Source organism: Sus scrofa, chromosome 3 (genome assembly GCF_054392235.1).
Source record: "Sus scrofa isolate SSC_HxYL_T2T_F1_AM1 chromosome 3, Sscrofa_HxYL_maternal_Yorkshire_Landrace_v2.0, whole genome shotgun sequence".
NCBI classification, from domain to species: Eukaryota; Metazoa; Chordata; class Mammalia; order Artiodactyla; family Suidae; genus Sus; species Sus scrofa.
Genome location: NC_139385.1, coordinates 52,907,267 through 52,925,162, shown reverse-complemented (window position 1 = coordinate 52,925,162; position 17,896 = coordinate 52,907,267). Strand labels below are relative to the sequence as shown.

Sequence of the window (17,896 nt, the reverse complement as noted above, 5' to 3'; positions counted from 1 at the left end):
AGGAAAAGTCATGGCTGCCAAGACATGTTTAACTTTTCTGTACAATACAGCCTCTCATGAACAACCTATCTGTGGCTGGGGTGAGTTGTCGTTTCAATAGTTTAACACTGAGTCTGTGTTCGTGTGTGCACAGACATGACACACATACTCAGTTTTTTAATTTTTAACTTCAAGCTGATTCAGGTAGCAATGCTGTGTTCCCCAGTTACCCTAGAAATCCACACAACAGCTAAGACATTCTCATCGTCCAGATTCATAGACATGGTGCAGGAAACACACTGCCAAAGAGCCAGGGGCAGCCTGGCATCACCAAAGACCTTGGAATGGTGACCACTTTACAGCTTCTTTAAAGAAAAAGTCCCTTCAGGACACCATCAAACTCCTAGAAGAGAACATAGGCAAAACACTCTCTGACATCCACATCATGAATATTTTCTCAGGTCAGTCTCCCAAAGCAATAGAAATTAGAGCAAAAATAAACTCATGGGACCTAAGCAAACTGAAAAGCTTTTGCACAGCAAAGGAAACCAAAAAGAAAACAAAAAGACAACTTTCAGAATGGGAGAAAACAGTTTCAAATGATGCAACCGACAAGGGCTTAATCTCTAGAATATATAAACAACTTATGCAACCCAACAGCAAAAGAGCTAATCAATCAATGGAAAAATGGGCAAAAGACCTGAATAGACATTTCTCCAAGGAAGATATACAGATGGCCAGCAAACACATGAAAAAATGCTCAACATCGCTGATTATAAGAGAAATGCAAATCAAAACAACCATGAGATACCACCTCACACCAGTCAGAATGGCCATCATTAATGAGTCCACAAATAACAAGTGCTGGAGGGGCTGTGGCGAAAAGGGAACCCTCCTGCACTGTTGGTGGGAATGTAAACTGGTACAGCCACTATGGAGAACAGTTTGGAGATACCTTAGAAATCTATACATAGAACTTCCATATGACCCCACGATCCCACTCTTGGGCATATATCCGGACAAAACTCTACTTAAAAGAGACACATGCACCCACATGTTCATTGCAGCACTATTCACAATAGCCAGGACATGGAAACAGCCCAAATGTCCATCGACAGATGATTGGATTCGGAAGAGGTGGTATATATACACAATGGAATACTACTCAGCCATAAAAAAAGAATGACATAATGCCATTTGCAGCAACATGGATGGAACTAGAGAATCTCATACTGAGTGAAATGAGCCAGAAAGACAAAGACAAATACCATATGATATCACTTATAACTGGAATCTAATATCCAGCACAAATGAACATCTCCTCAGAAAAGAAACTCATGGACTTGGAGAAGAGACTTGTGGCTGCCTGATAGGAGGGGGAGGGAGTGGGAGGGATCGGGAGCTTGGGCTTATCAGACACAACTTAGAATAGATTTACCAGGAGATCCTGCTGAGTAGCATTGAGAACTTTGTCTAGATACTCATGTTGCAACAGAACAAAGGTTGGGGGAAAAATGTAATTGTAATGTATACATGTAAGGATAACTTGATCCCCTTGCTGTACAGTGGGAAAAAATAAATAAATTTAAAAAAAAAAAAGAAAAAGTCCCTTCACCCATATTAATCTGAAGGGCTGGTTTTCCTCATGAGAAAGTCCATAAGTAAGAATGAGAAAGACATTTGAGAAAAGGCAATCCTGGAACCTTAAATGTCCATTACTAAGTGACAGAAGCCAGTGTGAAAAGGCTACATACTATATGATTCCAACTGTGTTACACTCTGGAAAAACTGTTAGAGTTCAGGGCTTGCCAGGGGTTAGGAGGAGGGAAGAATAGATGGACCACTAAGGGTTTTTAGGGCAATGAAACTACTGGACATGATATCATAAAAGTGGGTACATTTGTCCAAACACCAAGAATGAATCCTAATGTAAACTGTGGACTCTGGGTGGTTACGATGTGTCAGTGTAGGTTCATCAGCTGTAACAAATACACTACTCTGGTTAGGGATGTTGATAATGGGGGAAGCAGGTGCCAGGGCCAGCTTCCCCCATTATCAAAGAAACATCAAAGAAAAAAAAAGAAAGAAAGAAAAGAAATATCTACACCTTCCACATCATTTTGCTGTGAACTTAAAGTTCTCTTAAAAAAAAAAACAAAACTGTATTTTTAAATAAAGACAATCCTGATCTCTGAAATGGAGTATCCAATTTCCTGGCAAACTTGAGCAATGGTATTTCTAAAGCATACACTCTATTCCTTTCCCATCCATTTAAAAAGAAATGAGAGGAGTGGGGTGAGAGTGAGGGAAATCTAGAAACAAACCGGGTCCCATCACACAGCATCCAACATCCTGCATTTGCCCAAAAAATATTCTGTTCCAGAGCTAGGGACCCCTCAGCAAAGCTGGCCAAGGTTGTCAGCCTAGACCCTAGTGTGCTGAGACGAGGGTGGGAACCCCTTCTCAGGTCACACAGCAAGAGCCCCACCCCCTGGAGAATCAGCCTCGTGCAAGGAACCCAAGGAAGTAACCCACCCAGAATTTCAACACCACCTGAAAAGAGAAAAAGTCTCCCCTTTTCAGACACCAGTCTACTCACCGCCTTCCCCTGGGGAGGAAAACCATGAAAAACGCAAACAAGCAGAGCCAGAGGTTCCCCACAGTGTCCTGTGCAGCCCCACTGGCCACTCCTGCCTGAGGCAGCTTGCTGGAGAGGATCCCCAAGCGGGTCACCAAGGAGCAGGATGCTGCCCCGGGCTCCCACGCTGGGGCCAGGCAGGCCTCCTCCCTCTGGGCATGCTGTGCTGTCCACAGTCACTCCAGGGTGAGGCTGGCCAGGACTCCACAAGCTCAAGGCTGGTGGTCTGGAGTGGCCCTGCCTCCCTGGTCTGGCCCTCCAGGGGCCCCTACTGCACCCTCAGCAGCCCCTTTTCTTCTCCGTCTCGCAGCTGCAAGGAGACACTGAGCCCTGACAAAGCCCGCCTGCTCCTCCAGAGCCAGCAGGAGGGGTGAGGGGAGCACAGCCAGCAGCCCGGAGCCTGGGGTTGCCAACTGTCACCATGGCAACATGGAAGGGAGGGGAGGGTGAGGAATGGGCTGGTGGGACCTAGAACCCAGGATGTCCCTACAGCCATGGGCTAGGGAGGGGTGTTATTTCTTGTTCTGAACACCCTGCCACTCAGCCTCTCTTACAGACCTCTTAGAAGTTTCTGAGGCAACAGGGCTTCTAAAATGCTCCATCACCACAGTGAACCTCCTTTTGTAGTTTGTGGACACTTACTAAATGCCTAGGGAGGCATACGGGGAAATTCACATCTTTTTTTTTTTTTTTTTTTTTTTTTGGTCTTTTTGCCTTTTCTAGGGCCACTTCCCATGGCATACAGAGGTTCCCAGGCTAGAGGGCAAATCGGAGCTGTAGACGCCGCCCTACAGCAACGTGGGATCCCAGCTGAGTCTGCAACCTACACCACAGCTCACGGCAACACCAGATCCTTAACCTATTGAGCAAGGCCAGGGATCGAACCCGCAACCTCATGGTTCCTAGTCTGATTCGTTAATCACTGTGCCATGAAGGGAATTCCCACATCTTAAAGAGGTCTTCGTTCAGAGACTTGATGTGGGTGTATGCTGGTGTGTCCCTCACATTCAGGCTTGCCCCCCAACTCACATTTTACCCTCACACCTTGGCCTTATCCCTCAATTTTGGGAAAGCTAAGTGAAACTCACATCCTTGGGGCATGTCACCTCCTGAGCCCTGTCTGTAAACTTGACACAGATTTGTTTACTCCTGCCATGTCACACACTGTTGTAAGTGCTGAAACCACAACCAGTGAGCACAATGGGCAGATGCAGGGCACAGGTGTGAAGCGGGCAGCTCTGCCGGGCAGCCCAGGCTGGGCATAGTTCCCGGACTGGTAGCCCAAAGGCTTGAGGAGAGATGCTCCACTTCCTGCTGGGTCTGGGTTCCAACTCCAAGCGTCCTTCACCCCCACACCCACAATCTCACTAAATGTCTTTTTAATTCAACATCTGCAGGCCTATAAATGCCCACTTAAGTTCCCTCGGTGAGGGGCCCGGGAGGCCACGGAGGGTCTGAAACCCCAAAGTCCTCACTTCTCATTCTGTGAATTTATCTATACATATACACTTGTGGTAGCATTTAAACCCCTTTCCAGAAGTTCCCTGGTGGCTTAGCAGTTAAAGAAGCTGGCATCGTCACTCCTGTGCTTTGGATCACTACTGTAGCACAGATTCAATCCCTAGCCCAAGAATTTCTGTATGCCACAGGTGCAGCCTAAACAAATAAATAAAACAAACATCTTGCAGAGAGAATGTGCTAATATGGTACATGTGAATTTAAAAATAAATGCAATGAAGAGAAGATCTTTTAAAGGAAAAAGATTCCCTGAGTACTGATACAGCCCAGGTTCAAGTCTCATCTCACCCCTTGCCTGCCTGGTGGCCCCATCTCCTCATCTGGAAAGTGGAGATCTTGCTACTGGGGTCCACTTCTGAGTTGCCAGAGGATTCCGTGAGGTGCTGCTCCACACACACTTCAGGGCAGGGCACAGCTCACAGCAATTACTCCCTTCATGCGAGCTCACCAGAATGCCTATTCTTTTCCAACCAGAGGCCGCCATGCATTTTAGAAACTGGTCCCCTCACCCCACAACATATTGCAAACTTACCTCTATTAGTAAATGTTCTCCTGTAGCCATGCTCTTATTTCTGCCCCAGTCAGTGCTGCTTCCCCAGGGCTGAGCATGTGGAGGGCGAGGGAGGGCATCTTTCTGCTTCTCTACCCTCCACCCCTTCAGCCTGACACCAGGTGGAAATGGGTGGAAAACAGCGATCAGGTGATTTCTCCTTCTCTGATGGGTACCCCCACAGAACTCACCCAGCTTTAACTGCTGTCATAGCATCACATGCAATGACTCCTCCCTTTATCTATGTTATCTATTTATTTATTTTTTTAGGGCTGCACCCGATGCATACAGAGGTTCCCAGGCTAGGGGTAGAATTGGAGCTACAATTCCCAGCCACAGCCACAGTCACATGGGATCTAAGCCGTGTCTGTGACCTACACCACAGCTCACAGCAATGCCAGAGCCTTAACCCACTGAGCAAGGCCAGGGATTGAACCTGTGTCCTCATGGATGCTAGTCAGATTTGTTTCCACTGAGCCATGACAGGAACTCCACAGTGACCCATTTTACATGCTCATGTGGTTGAAGAAATTACTCTGAAGCCAGGATACCACTCGCTGCCAGGCTATGTAGACCCAAAACCCTCTGGATCACATATTCTGTGGACAGACCCATAGTCTAGGTCTGCAGGGCTAGATATCTGGCGTGTTCTCAGGTCTCACATTGGAGAAGGACAGGCATGTTGGAGAAACATGGCAGGCGTCCTTCACTCCAATTCCACAGAGTCTATGACCCAGAGTGCCAGCCTCCTGGGACCATGTCACTGTCATCAAAGGACACAGACACACACACACACATATACATGTGCGCCTACATGATGAGGGACATGGTCACAGTGTCAGTGACAGGAGGTGACACAGCTCCTTTTGTCCCATCCCCTGGAGATAACTCCAAATGTCCAGATGTGGCCTTTACGATGCCCAGAATATCCGCAAATAAAAACCCAGGCTTGTGGTCTAGGAAAAATATCATTGTCTCCCTAAAGGCTCATGTGTTCCTGAAGTGCTGATGCACATACGGGTAGCCTTTAAAATAATTAGGAGGGTTGTGTAGCAACATGGGAAAAAAAGGCCAAGTTGTAGAAACTAAATTACCGCTTTGTAAAACTGACTTCTGAAAATGAGGAAGGGACAAAGTTACAGTGGAACTGTACAAAAATGTTTTTTCTCATGCTGTTGTGATGAAAACTGCATAATCAACAAAAACCAGGAAAGAAGGGAATTTCCTCTGTTTCCTGAGCAGGAGTTATGTGTCAGGTGCTTTCCATAGGGGGCTTCATTTAATCATCCAAATCCAGGTCTTTTCACCCAGACTAGGACCTGACCACCTCTCAGAGAAAGGCTCCTTCTCGGTCTAAAATACTGAGGGAGTTCCCTTGTGGCTCAGTGGGTTAAGGATCTGGTGTTGTTACTGCAGCAGTTTGGGTTGCTGCTGTGGCGTGGGTTCTATACCTGACCCGGGAACTTCTGCATGCCACAGGTGTGGCCAAAAATAAATAAATAAATTTAAAGAATAAAATAAATATTTTTAAAAATAAAATATCGAGGAGGACAAGCCCTGCAATACCTCTGGGGTGCAACTCAGGTCTTTCCCCAGGAGAAGCCCCTCACCCTACTGAGAGGCTGGCCTCATGCAAACCCCACCAGGTGTCACCAGATAACTCAGTCCCAAGGGGCCTGGGCCCATGGTTGACTTCTTTGTTAAAAAACTTCAGCCAAGAAAAGGGTGTCTTCATGTGATATTTGAGCAGTGTGATTTTCCTATGGCACATAGAAAAATGGAAGAAATACTTTTTATTTTTTCTTTTTTTTAGGGCAGCACCCATGGCATATGGAGGTTCCCAGGCTAGGGGTCCAATAGGAGTTGTAGCTGCAAACCTATGCCACAGCCACAGCACACAGGATCCGAAACGCATCTGTGACCTACAACACAGCTCACGGCAATGCCGGATCCTTAACCCACTGAGTGAGGTCAGGGATCAAACTTGCGTCCTCATGATGCTAGTCTGGTTCAATAACCAGTGAACCACAACAGGAACTCCCAGAAATACTTTAATTCCAAGCATTTACCTGCTGGGTTTAGTCATCCAAGCAGGAGTTCCCAGTGTGGCTCAGCAGTAAAGAACCCAACTAGCATTCACGAGGACACAGTTCATATGCCCCTGGTGTGGCCCTAAAATGACAATATATATCCAAGCAGCTGTTCCAGCAATGAGATAGCGCACAAAGGGCGGAAATCCTTTGTCCCCAGAAAGCTGGACATGCCTTCTTTCTCTGAAGCATTTGCTGTGAGCATTGGACGTTTTACAGAAGCACAAGTACAAGCTCCCTATCTTTCAGCAGATTCAAACTTGTACCCACTCCTGCCAGCCCCCACCCCATGGGTCTGATACTCTAGGAGAAAGAGCAGGTGGCAGCACCCACATGTTCCAAATTCCTGAGCTAGTGTGATGAGCTGAGACAACTCACACTTTCAGCACTGGCATGTGTCAGACCTACCGGCTGACAGCCCAGAGATCAGCCTTCCTCAGATACGGTGAATCAACCACCCAGACATGCACGAACTCTGAATAAACTATCATGGTATATCAAATATAAATTAAATAAGAACATTTACTAAATATTCACATACTGAACACTTAATGAGTGCCATTTTGGACACTTGGTGCGTGCCAGACCCTCACATAAGAATATCATCACTTGCCCCCAGGGAGGTAGGCATCATTAATGCCATTCACAGAGGAAAACATGAAAAAATGCCTCAGGAACTTAAAATTCCTCAGGAAGGGCAGTTCTGGGTGGGAAAGCAGTGTTTACCTCTGGACATGACAGTTCAGGCTCTCCTTCCTGAGTTCCCAGTGTCACCAACCTCAGCATGGGCAGTGCTGGGCTCTGAGGCTGGCCCACCTGGGTCTTAATGCCAGATGAGTACGAGCCACATGCACGCCCACACACATGTGCACATGCGCACACACATGCACACGGGTGCTCCTACCCCATGTGCCATAGCACATTCCTCGGTCCCACCACAGCAAATCCAGAATTCTCTAAAGGATGGTAGCTAAGAAAGTAGAGAACAGACCTATTTTAGGCACCAAAGGCACCTGGGAACCAAACTGATATGGAAAACCTTACCCACGGGGGATACAACCTTCCTAAAAGTAGCAGGGCAGACATGTCCTGTGTCATCTGATCCTAACATCCTGGATATGAGGCCAGGCTCTCAGCATGGCTGGTGGAGACCAGCAGCTGGCTCCCCTCCTGTCCTGGGCCATATAACTCAAAGCTGGCCAGTCCCCGGTGGGCAGCACCTGGTGAGTCCTCTCTCCCAGAGCATCTCTAAGTAAGAAGCCCTTTCCCTGGTGACCTCAGGAGCACTCTACACCTGGTAGCCTGGACCCCCCTTGATGCCCTCCCACTGCATCTGGTGACAGTAGTCCCTGGAGCATGGTGCTGGGACCTGAGGATATGGCAGGATGGAGGAAGGGGGCCACCACAGCCTGGATGAGGGAAGCTCACTGCACATGCCAAGGCTTCACCCATAACCTGGGAAAGACAGTGACACCCTGCGTTGCTCCAGATCACACCTCAATGGGGACACCATGCATAGCTTCACAGGGTTTGTGAAGTTCAGATCTGGGCAGCACTGCCCTGGAGTCTCCTGCTTTCCTCCCCGATCTGCACCGGCTCCAGGGCTGTTGGATGATGTGTCAGAGATCCTGACCCTCTCATTACCGTCTGTGCTGCCTAAACACACAGAGTCCTCTCACTTCTGCTGACATGTTTTCACCACGAACTTAAATGACAGCAAGTGCAACTTCAGCTCCTGAAGTTCAATGCTCTGAGAATACAGTGTTTAAAACCCCCACCAACTCTTCCTTGGGAAAAACTGCATATTCTAAATCTCGATTTTGGACACTTCCTTTACTAAGCCAAAAAGAGCATCAGTGGACAAAGAAGACCATTTAGACCCTGGCTTCATGTCCCCAAACCTGGAGCCTGAGGGCTTGAATCTGAGAGCAGCCAATCCCACCTGCCCTCCAGCTGCCAGCCTTTCACCCCCCCAGCCCAGTGCAGCTCAGCCCAGTGCAGGCCCTCTGACCACACCCCCATACCCACCTTGTCCTCAGGGACCCCCTGAAAATACAAGATGAGTATGGACCATCTTCAGGCACCAGAAAGTTAGGAAATGCTAAAAAAAACAAAACAGGAGTTCCCATCATGGCTCAGCAGAAATGAATCCGACTAGGAACCATGAGGTTGCAGGTTCGATCCCTGGCCTAGCTCAGTGGGTCAAGGATCCACTTGTGGTGTGGGTCGCAGACGCGGCTTGGATCCTGCATTGCTGTGGCTGTGGTGTAGGCCGGCAGCTGCACACTGATTAGACCCCTAGCCTGGGAATCTCCATATGCCCCAGGTGTGGCCCTAAAAGGACAAAAGACAAAGGACAAAAAAAACAACTACGATGGGGGTTTGTCAAAAGAACTCAGGCCCTAAAAAGCAAAAAAAAAAAAAAAAAAAAAAAGAATCTGACTAGTATCTGTGAGGATGTGGGTTCGATCCTTGGTCTCTGAGGTAGCATAGGCTGCAAATGAGGCTTGGATCTAGCGTTGCTGTACCTGTGGTATAGGCTGGCAGCTGCAGCTCTGATCTGACCCGTAGCACCTATGGCCCTAAAAAAAAAAAAAGTTCAGCACAGCGCCTCTTATTGGTGCCCCAAGGATATCTCCCCTCCGAGCTGGTGTCCCTGGGACTGTGTGGGCATCACTTAACTCTGCATCTTCCCACACCATCATCAATCCCTCTGAACCTGGAACTAGACGTAACCAGACCACAGCACATCCTAGGCACCTGGAGCAAATATGGGGCCCCACATTACTGCCCACATTACTAAACTCACATCCAGATCCATCTAGGAGTAAACGCCAAGCGAAAGAGCTTCGATTTTCAGTTGCCAGAAACTCAGAAACTTCACAAAACCCACCCCCTCCTCCTAATGACCCCAGGGGCTTGCTTATGAAGCCTCCTCAGGCTCCAGGAGCGGGGAGAGTCCTGAACAGCACTGGGCCCAGAGCCAGCTTCTCAAGCCTCTGTGGAATGAATAACATCTAATTCATACAGCTCCCTCCTTACTTCATACCTGTTGAATTATTTGAAATGTAGATTTTTATTTTTTAAACATAATAGCCAAGGGGAGTTCCTGTTGTGGCTCAGCGGAAACGAATGACTAGCATCCGTGAGGATGCAGATTCAATCCCTGGCCTCGCTCAGTGTGTTAAGGATCTGGTGTTGCCATGAGCTGTGGTGTAGGTTGCAGACGAGGCTCAGATCTGGCATTGCTGTGGCTGTGTGTAGGCCAGCAACTGTAGCTCTGATTCAACCCCTAGCCTGGGAACCTCTATATGCTGCAAATGCAGCCCTAAAGAGCAAAAAAAAAAAAAAAGTCAAGGCAGGAAAGATTGCTGAAACAGATGAATCAGGGTCACTTGTAACTGCAGTAGCCAGTCTCGCCTGCCCACGTCGACATCCCCGGCCCTGACCCGGGCACCCCCAACCCTGTACCCCTGAGATTTCTTACTGAAAATCAACAGCTGCAAAGCTCCACCCCTACCGCACCTCTGCAATAGTAAAAGCATCTGAATAAAATGTCTTAGGACTCAGTGGCCAGGGGCACACATGATATAACATGTAAATTGTGGAAATTGTGGCAGAATCTCTGTAAAGGGGTTATATTTACCGCAGACTATGGAAAAAATCCAAACACCAAACCACAATTTAACACCATGTTTATGTTGAAAATGGCCCTAAAATGGCCAAAATGGACTGAGACGATTTTTCTTCAAATCTATCCTGTATCATCTCTTTTGACAAAATGTGAGGAAGACTTGTGGAAAGACTATAAAAACCTCCGAGAAACTGTGAAAGTAGGAGACAACTAATGCAAATAATCCTTCCATGTAGAAATGTAAATGAAGCCTGAGGGTGGAAAGCAGCTGAATGATGCCCTGTGGACAGATTGGCACTTGTCTGTACATTCACTCGGGCTTCCTTTACTGCCTAAACATGTGTCACTGAACCATTTCTGTTGGGAAAATTCGGGGAAGTAGAGGGTGGGGTGGTGCCTGAGCTAGAGGGCAGGCGTGTCTTTGATTCTCAGACCAAATCTCTGGCATGTGCTTATTTCATATTCCTGGTAGTCACAACTTGACCTATTCTTTTTCTTTTTTTTTCTTTTTGGCTGTGCCCGCAACATGCAGAAGTTCCTGGCGCCAGGTATCAAACCCATACCACAGCAGTGACCCAAACTGCAGCAGTGACAGCACTGGATCCTTAACCTGCCAAGCTGCAAGGGAACTTCATGACTTTCCCTTTTCCAAAAGGGAAAATTCTCTGAACACAGGTTGTAATGAAGTACATGGACCTAGCATTCAACTACCCCCTGGTTTAGACTACTGACCCCAAAGGGGACTGTGCTATCAGAACCCGCTGTGGGACCACAGAACCAAGCCCTCAGCAGCACAAGTCCAAATCCCAAGCTCAAAGGCCCAGGGACCTGCAGTCAGCCTCCCTTTAGAACACCTACACATTCTAAGTTGTAGAACTATCTATAAAGTCTGGAAAAGTAAGGGCATTGGAAAGTCTGAAGGGCAGCTCTTACCAAGCTTGTTTTCTGAAAAGGAGATTAAAAAGCCCAGTGTTTATTGGTTCTAAAAGTTTTTTCATAGACTTCTCAGGATTTTCTTTTACAAAACCATATAATCTGCAAGTAGAGATAGTTTGACTTCTTTCCCATCTAAGTGTCTCATTTCTTTCTCTTGCCTCACTTTCCCAGCTGGATGCTCCAGTGTGACCTTGAATAGAAGGGAAGTGGACACCCTTGCTTTGCTGTGATGATGGGGGAAAGCATCTCTCTGTCACCGTGAAGCACAAAATTCCTGGGAGTTCCCTGGTGGCCTAGTGGTGAGGACTCAGTGTTTTCACTGTGGCAGCCTGTGTTCACTCTCAGCGATGGGGGAGCTGAGATCCCACCAAAAAAAAAAAAAAAAAAAAAAAAAATGTTACTGGTGGGCTGTTCATAGATTCTTTTCTTTTTTTTTTTTTTTTTTTGCTAAAAAGCACCTGTGGCATATGGAGCTTCCCAGGCCAGGGTTTGAATCAGAGCTGGAGTTGCCGGCCTACGCTACAACCACAGAAATGCAGGATTCGAGCCTCATCTGTGACCTACACCACAGCTCACAGCAATGCCATATCCTTAACCCACTGAGCAAAGCCAGGGGTTGAACTCGTGTCCTCGTGGACACTAGTTGGGTTCATTATCGCTTTGCCACAATGGGAATTCCTGTTCATAGATTCTTTATCAGGTTGAGGAAATTCCCTCTATTTCTAGTTTATTGAGTTTTTTTTTTTTTTTTAATTTTAAAAGGGTGTTGAGTTTTGTCAAATGCTTTTTCTGCACCAATTGAGATGATGTGGTTTCTGTCCTTTTTTCTATCACTATCATGTACTATATTGCCATGGACCAAAATTCATATGATAAAACCAGTCTGATGGGACCGGGGTGCAGGGGGGCCCTCTGAAAGGTGATTAGGTTGTTTTGACTCTGCCCTCATGAAGATCTGTGGTTGGTTTTTTTCTTTTTTCTTTTTAGGGCTGCACCTGTGGCATATGAAGTTCCCAGGCCAGGGGCTGAATCAGAGCTGCAGCTGCCGGCCTACGCCACACCCATTTCAACACCAGATCCAAGCCACATCTGCAAACTACACAGTAGCTTGAGGCAACACTGGGTCCTTAACCCACTGAGGCCAGGGAATGAACCTGCAGCCTCACGGACACTACGTCAGGGGACTCCCGAGATTAGTGGTCTTACGAAAGATACCCTTGAGAGCTCCCTCACTCCTTCCTCCAGGTGAGGTTATAGCAAAGGAGGGCTGTCTCCTCGGCAGGAAGTGGGCCCTTCCCAGCCACCAAATCTGCCAGCACCTTCATCTTGGACTTCCCAGCCTCTAGAACTATGAGAAATTTCTAAATTTCTGTTCTTTATTAGCCTCTTATCTATGGTAGTTTGCAGAGCAGCCCCAATGAACTAAGACATATAATTCTGCTTATTTGCAGAATTAGCAAATAGGTATGTTCTGTAAAGTCACCCCAAACACTGAATTAGCAAATACGGAACCGCTGTTCCTAAGAGAAATGCTGGGTTGGAATCCCACTAGTCTCAGGTCATACCTTTTCCATCAATCAGTTATACAGCCTTTTAAATATGTGTTTCTGTTTAAAGACACCGATTTAATATATATTGTTGATTCGTTAACGATGGATTCTCAGTCACCAGCACACAGCTCACTTAATAACATCTATTCTCCATAGTACATACTGCAGTGTTCTTGCACTTACAAATGTCAGACAGCACTTCAGCACTACACTTGGGGCCACTTTAAACAGCAAACTCACCAACAAAAGCACTTAAGATGTGGCACTAAATAGATATCAAAAAGGAGTTTACAGTACGAAAACTGAAACAAGAAGGCAATGTGTCCCCTTGTTTGACCTCAGCCAGAAACACGTGCATTGTCCACTCAGATTGCAGCTGCTCTGCAACATTTCTGTGAATGACCGTGAAAGCACCCGCAAGTATAGATTTCAGGGTTACAAATAAATTTTAACAAGCCAGAGGGTATGCAAATATGAAATCCATGAATAATGAGGATTGACTTTTGTATGTTAAATCAACCTGCATATATCTAGCTTGGTTATGGTGTTTAATCCTTCAAATGTGCTACTGGATTCTGTTTACAAGGGGTTGTTTTGTTTTGTTTTTGGCTCCACCTGTGGCATATGGAAGTTTCTTGACTAGTGGCTGAATTGGAGCTGCATCTGCCCACCACAGCCACAGCAATGCCAGAACCTTAACCCACCGAGCAATGCCAGGGATCAACACTGCCTCCTCATGGGTATTAGTTGGGTTCCTAACCCACTGAGCCACAATGGAAAGTCCTAATGCCACTTTCTTAATGTGGGCAGTGAGTGGGATGTTTTTGAAAAACAGAACAGGCCCCACTCTTCCTCAAAACCCTGCCATGACTCCCACACCACTTGGAAAAAGATGCTCCCTCTTCACTGTGGCCCAAAAGACCCTAAGTGCACTGGCCCCGGCTACCCGACCTGCCTTTTCTCCTGGGTCTCAGTGAGCCTCCCCAGCCCACTCTGCAGCAAGGGTGTTGCTCCTCTCATGCCCAAACCTGGCCCTGCCCGGTGAGGCCCATGTGTTCCTATCTTGAGGTGTGACTGCCCTACGAGGAGGCTTGCATGTCATGTCACATGTGTCGGCTCACAGGTGTTCCCTAATGGACCCCTTCTGGGACCACCCTGGTTCCACCCACCCAGAACTCCCCACCTTTTTTGGCCTCATCACCATCTGATCTAATCTTTGTTTTGTTTATTTGCTTCCTTTACAACCTATCCCCAACCATGATGAGGGTAGGATCCTCCACAGAGCCCACGTCATACCCAATTGTCCTTGTCATTGTCTGCCTCCACTGCCCCCAACCTTGTACCATTAAGGACTCCACACAGCAAGAACCTCTGCTTCTAGAATGATGTTCCAGGGCCAGCAGAGGCCATCACGGCCATGTGCAACTTCAAGGTCAGAGGTCATTGCAGCACCCTGGAAGGGGGCTGGCAAAAGACGTCAGGGAGGCTCTCAGAAACCATTACCCCCACACTCCTCCTGCATGTCAGCCAGCCTGCGACAGGAAATGGGGCCACAGGAGAATGAGGAACCAGAGATGAGGTTCCTGTTCTTGAGCATGGGGCTCACATTCTTGGGAGGGAGGCGGAATACACAAATGAACCAGAAACGTTCGGACTCGGAAAGCTCAGTGAGGAAAGGAAGATAAGGAAAGGTGAAAAGGTGACAGCAATGTGGGGACAGGGGTGGGGGTGGGCTCCGACCTGCAGAGGATGCCAAAAGCTGAGGGAACAGCAAGTGCAAAAGCCCCAGGGCAGGAACGGAAATGGTTGAGACCAGAGCAGGCAACTGAGGTCGCCCTGGAGTCAGGTCAGCCTACAAGAGTCTGGGTTCTGGTCTAAGGGCTGTGGACAGCCCCTGTGACAAGAAGGACAAATGCCTCGCAGGTTGAAAGGCTTCTGGCTGCTGAGTGGGGGTGGGCAGCAGGGAGCCTGGAAGAATGAGGGTATAACCAGCAGAGCAAGGGACAAGGCAGCCTGGATCAAGGGGACCAGGGCATAGGCTGCGGGGGTGGCCAGGAGTGAGAGCTGGGTACCAACTCAAAGTTCCCAACTAGAACCCAGGCAAGGATGAAATTCCTCCTGACCGTGACGGGAAGCAAGAAAGGGCTGCACAGGTGAGGCTCTACCCTTCTCCTGAGGCTGACCCCTGATGGGAGAGGAGGAGGGGGAGAGGGAGGAGAAGTGAGGGGGGAGTCGAGGCGGGCCAAAAGGAGAGGGGAGAAAGGGAAGGTGTGGCCAAGAGCTCCTGGCTGGAATGAGGTGTTTTTTTTTTTCTTTATAGGGCTGCACCCTCAATATATGGAAGTTTCCAGGCTAGCGGTAGAATAAGAGCTGTAGCTGCCAGCCTATACCACAGCCACAGCAACATGGGACCCTTGGTCGAACCTGCATCCTCAGGGATACTAGTCCGGTTCATTACTGCTGAGCCACAATGGGAACTTCTGGAGTGAGGTGTTAAGCAGCATTCTGAGGTCGGCCTCTGGACCCAGGGAGGTGTCCTGAGACCTGCACTGTCAAGTGTTGCTGGGGACTCTGTGGCCATGAGTGTGGGCCCTGCCTGCCTCCCTCGTGGTGCATCCCAGCTTTGTGCAGAGTTGCCACAGCAAAGACTCACTGTCAAAGTTGTCAAATGGCCCTAGCCCTTCATCAACGAGCTCAGTGGGCTGAAGAAAGCCTGTTTCCCTGTTTGTAAAATGGGCATCCCCCTAATCTTGGGGTTAATGTGAGCACGCGGGGAGAAGCCATGTGGGTCCAGGGAGATTGGTAGCACCCTGGGGGTGGAGGTACATTTCTTCACATCAAGGGAGGGAGACCTGCTCCCTTGCCTGACCCTGAAGACACGCTCCTTTGTGAAGCCGGAACTGAAGTTCCCCCAGTTTCAAGACTCTGGGTCAGAAGAAATGTAGCAAGCGGATTCCGAGGCTGGGTGGAGGCCCCTGGGGCTCCCCCGCCCTCCTCGGTGTGTGGCCCAGGGAGGTGAGAGACTCATGAGAATTAGCACATGAAAGAACCCCATGCTGCCCCATCCCCCCTAACCAGCCTCCCAGGCGGCCCCTCCCACTGCGTCCTCCCCTTTAAGTAGAGAAACACATGCACTGGGGAGGAGTCATGTGTGTCACCTATGAAAGTTCCAGGAAGTACTCAAGGAATGCTTCCCTTCATCTCCTCAGATTGATTCACAAACAGTCCTTTACCAAGAGGAGAGGCTCCCCTCCCAGGGGGCACTCACGTTCACCAGATACAAGGCTGGGCCTGGCAAGTTCACAGAGAGCCCCAAAAGGGTGACGAAGGCTGATGCTATCACGTGTACCCCACACCACAGCGTCCAGAGCAGAGTCCTTGGCCTGTGCTAACCCCATGCCAGAGGTGCTAAGGCCCTGCGGGCAGCCCCTAGTGAACTAGTTTTACTCCTAAAATCACCTCTAACACGTGGCTTTGACAAAACCCTTTAGAATCAGAGCTCTCTTCAATGCTTACAGTTAAGGCAAATCAGGCCAACTCTCACGACCTGTACACTGCCCTCCCATACCTCCCCCAGACCCCTGAGTCATGTTGTACAGGTGGAACAATGATCCTTCTTCCCATTATTGCACTGATTTCACCCTGTATGTCAGACACTCCAAAAGAAAAGGTCTTTGGAACTACTCAGTGGCTGAAATGCATCCAACCTATTATCAAGTTGGAAAAGTTGAAAGAGGGGAAACAGTTGATGGATTTTCAAAAAACCCTTCACCAAGTTCTTAACCAAAGAGGATGAAAGCCCTGGAGCTTTGGCAGAGTCAGGACCTCTGGGAGGGAAAACTGGCTTGGAAATGCCAGTAGCTGTGGCTTAAAATATATCCACAGTTATTCTCTCCTCTCCCAAAGGGGGAGCCTAGCTTCACCACACTTGAGTGTGGGCTGGGCTCAGTGACTCCCCTTTTCTTTTTCTTTTTTGGCCACGCCTACAGCATATGGAAGTTCCTAGGCCAGGGATCGAATCCAAGCTGCATCTTCGACCTCCACCACAGCTGCAGCAATGCCAGATCCTTAACCCACTGAGCCACAGTGGGAACTCCCTAGTGACTCATAACCAAAAGAAGGTGGTAGAAGTGAGGCAATCTGTCTTCTGAGGTAAGGTCATAGAAAAACCTTTTGCCTTTCTCTCCTGGATCATTCGTTCTGGGAGAGCCAGCTGCCATGTCACAAATATGCTCAAGCAATACTGAGCCTTGTGTGGGGAGGGGCTGAAGCTCCCAGCCAAGAGCTGGCACCAGCTTGCTGTGAGAGAGCGAATCACCTTGGAGACAGGATCCCCAGCTGCAGTAAAGACTTCAAATGAGACTGCAGCCTCCGCTAAAATGATTGTGCCTCATGAGAAACCCTGAGCCAGAATCACAAACTGCAAGCTGCTTCTGAATTTTTGACCCATAAAAGCTGGAAGGGGAGTTCCCGTCGTGGTGCAGTGGTTAACAAATCCGACTAGGAACTATGAGGTTGCGGGTTCGATCCCTGCCCTTGCTCAGTGGGTTAACGATCTGGCGTTGCCGTGAGCTGTGGTATAGGTCGCAGACATGGCTCAGATCCTGCATTGCTGTGGCTCTGGTGTAGGCTGGCAGCTACAGCTCCGATTTGACCCCTAGCCTAGGAACCTCCATAAAAGCTGGAGGGGATGATAAATGTTCACTTAAAAAAATTTTTTTTTGGCTGTGCCCATGGCATGGAGAAGTCCTGAGCCAGGATCAAACCTGTGCTACAGAAGTTACCCATGCCACAGTGGTGACAACATGGGATCCTGAACCCACTGTGCCACTGGGGAATTCCTGTTCACTGTTATTTTAACCATTAAATTTTAGGGTAACCTGTTATACATCCCTAGATTTGTTATACACCATTGAATGGTAGCTACTTCTCTGGGTGGAAAAATACAAACGAGGAGGTCCTTAGAACTTGGAGATAAGATCCTTTAACTCTGGGTCCTGC

At 48.3% G+C, this 17,896-nt stretch overlaps 1 protein-coding gene across 8 annotated transcripts in view; it reads right to left on the bottom strand.

Moving 5' to 3' along the window:
* Positions 1 to 17,896, bottom strand: part of FGD3 (FYVE, RhoGEF and PH domain containing 3) — a 130,569-nt gene that overhangs the window by 70,561 nt on the left and 42,112 nt on the right. Inside the window, exon 1 of one of the 8 annotated variants that reach the window (XM_021088134.2) lies at positions 2,579 to 2,942. The exons of the other annotated variants lie outside the window; for them this stretch is intronic. The gene's annotated coding sequence lies outside the window, so the exon portion shown is untranslated. Of the gene's footprint in view, positions 1 to 2,578; positions 2,943 to 17,896 lie in introns of those variants that run through there. 8 annotated transcript variants of the gene reach the window in all.